Source organism: Panthera onca, chromosome X (genome assembly GCF_046562875.1).
Source record: "Panthera onca isolate mPanOnc1 chromosome X, mPanOnc1 haplotype 2, whole genome shotgun sequence".
Lineage (NCBI taxonomy): Eukaryota > Metazoa > Chordata > Mammalia > Carnivora > Felidae > Panthera > Panthera onca.
In genome coordinates, this window is record NC_138357.1 from 25,369,657 (window position 1) to 25,372,490 (window position 2,834).

Below are 2,834 nucleotides of genomic sequence, written 5' to 3' on the forward strand. Positions count from 1 at the left end.
CTTTTCCTTTTCTTTTGTGTACAAATTATTTCATAGGACTTATAAATATCTAAATTTTGCTATACTAAGCTCTGCTCACAATTTACTAAGTACATATGGTCACATATAAAAGAAGCATTGTCATATGGCAAATAGCCAAGGCTTTGGCCTACAGAGTTGGTGTTGTCCAATTCGATCCCCTTGGCACTCATAAAACTGTGAAAGGATTATACACATACACATGCACACACACACACACACACACACACACACAACTACAAACACTGCGATTAAAATCCTTGTATCCTTATTTATCCAGAGGTCATCTTCATTTGTAATAGCAAACATTGATAGCAGTCTAAATATTTGTAAATAGGGAATTCAATAAATGTAATTTAGCATATAGGTAAACAGAACACTATAAACCTAAAAAAAAAGGAAATCTACATTTACTGAAATGAAAAGATGTCCACAATGAGATAAATATGATATTTTATAAGAAAAAATGTACATATATATCCATATATTTATGGAAAGATGTATACTAAGCTGTTAAAAGTTGTTTATCTTAAGATTATGGTGCAACTTCCAAATTTACTTAGCAGATTTTATGTCTTTATAGTATATATGAATTATTTACTTAATAAGAATAAATATATAACATAAAACAAGTAAATTGAAGGAAAGCCATGTGTGGCATAATTTTACCTGCATAAAACATGTGCATATATGTTTATATATGAATGAAAATTCCAGGAGGATACATACCTAATACTTAACAGGGATTTTCTATTACTATTAAGGGGTGGAGTTATGGTAAGAATTCAACATTCTTTATACTGTTTGAATGTTTTACAACCATTATGCATTACAGAGTAATCTGTACATAGTGACTTTAACCTTAGTTGACTAACTGAAGAAAGAAGTATATATTACATAATTCTTGTGTAATTAAATAGGCATTTCCATATAAATAACATGAAGGGTGTACTTTAGGCAAAGTTTATCTGAAAAACAACTGCAATTATTATCATTAGATTTTTTAATGAAAAAGAAATTTATTGGAAGTCATAAGACTACCATTATAAAACATGATCAAGCTATCAGAAAATGTTTTTAAAAATGATACTTGGGTTAGATGGCCAAACAAAGATGGGTCAGTGAGAGTGGTGGTGATGGCCCCCTGGAGGTGGCAAGAAGGATGACAAGGACAAGAAAAAATTACAAACTTCCTGTACCAACTACGGTGTGGAAAAAGAAGAAAAAGGGACCAGATGCTGCCAGCAAGTTGCCCTTGGTGACACCTCATATTCAGTGCTGGTTAAAATTATTGAAATTAGAGAGAATTAAAGATTATCTTCTCATGGAGGAAGAATTCATTAGAAATCAGGAACAAATGAAGCCTTTAGAAGAAAAGCAAGAGGAGGAAAGATCAAAGGTTGATGATTGAGGGGGACCCGAAAGGTAGGAACATTTGAAAAGATCATTGATGACAACCATGCCATTGTGTCTATATCTGTAGGCTCAGAACACTACATCAGCATTCTTTCCATTGTAGACAAGGGTCTGCTGGAACCAAGCTGCTCAGTCCTGCTTAACCACAAGACATAGAGGTGCTCATGGATGACACAGATCCCTTGGTTACAGGGATGAAGGTAGAAAAGCCCCCCCCCCCAGGAAACCTATGCTGATTTTGGGGGGTTGGACAACCAAATCCAGGAAATTAAGGAATCTGTGGAGCTTCCTGTCACTCATCTTGAATATTATGAAGAGTTGGATATGAAGCCCCCAAAGGGGGTCATTCTAGATGATCTGCCAAGCACAAGCAAAACCTTATTAGCTAAAGCAGTAGCAAACCAAACCTCAGCCACATTCTTGAGAGTGGTTGACACTGAACTTATCCAGAAGTACCTAGGTGACGGGTCCAAACTCATTCAGGAATTGTTTTGAGTTGCAGAAGAACATGCACCATCCATTGTGTTTATTGATGAAATTGATGCCATTGGGACAAAAAGATAAGACTCAAATTCCAGTCGTGAGAGAGAAATTCAATGAACCATGTTGGAACCATTGAAACAGTTGGATGGATTTGATATAAGGGGTGACATGCAAGTTATCATGGCCACAAACTGATAGAAACTTTGGATCCAGCACTTGTCAGATCAGGCTGCATTGGCAGGAAGATGGAGTTCCCCCTTGCCCAATGAAAAGACTAAGAAGTGCTTCTTTCAGATCCAAACAAACAGGCTGACACTGGCCAATGACATAAACCTGGACAACTTGATCATGGCTAATGATGACCTCTCATTGCCAAAGTCAAGGCAATTTATATAGAAGCTCGTCCAATGGCCTTGAGAGAACATAGAATGAAACTAACAAATGAAGACTTAAAAAAATCTAAAGAAAATGTTCTTTATAAACAACAAGAAGGCATCCCTGAGAGGCTCTATCTCTATCAGACCACAGTTAACTTCAGGGAAATGGCTGGGACTGTCCCCACATCTTAGATGGATGAGATTGGGGAAGCTGCCTAGAGGAATCCATGTTCTAGTTGCTCTTTATTAGTAAAATCTCCTTTGTACCTTTTTGAGCATATGTACAGGATACCCAATAGGCTGCCTTTATCTGTTGGTCACATGCAGTACTCTCTCCCCAATAAAGTGTGCCCCTGTCAAAAAAAAAAAATGATACCTAAGGATCAGTTAAATTTAAGAAAACATGGCATACATAGACTATGCTATTTGTGATAAATGGGGGGAGCGTTGTCTGTCTTTAGTGTTTTCCTGAGTTTTCTTCCTTTTTTTTTGTAAACCAGGTGAAGGAAAATAAATTGAAGTAATTTAGAGCCTTTGATG

The 2,834-nt window shown here is 36.4% G+C and overlaps 1 pseudogene; it reads left to right on the forward strand.

Moving 5' to 3' along the window:
- Window positions 1-1,226: 1,226 nt before the first annotated feature.
- LOC145714392 (26S proteasome regulatory subunit 4 pseudogene) lies at window positions 1,227-2,486 on the forward strand (annotated as a pseudogene).
- Window positions 2,487-2,834: the final 348 nt, after the last annotated feature.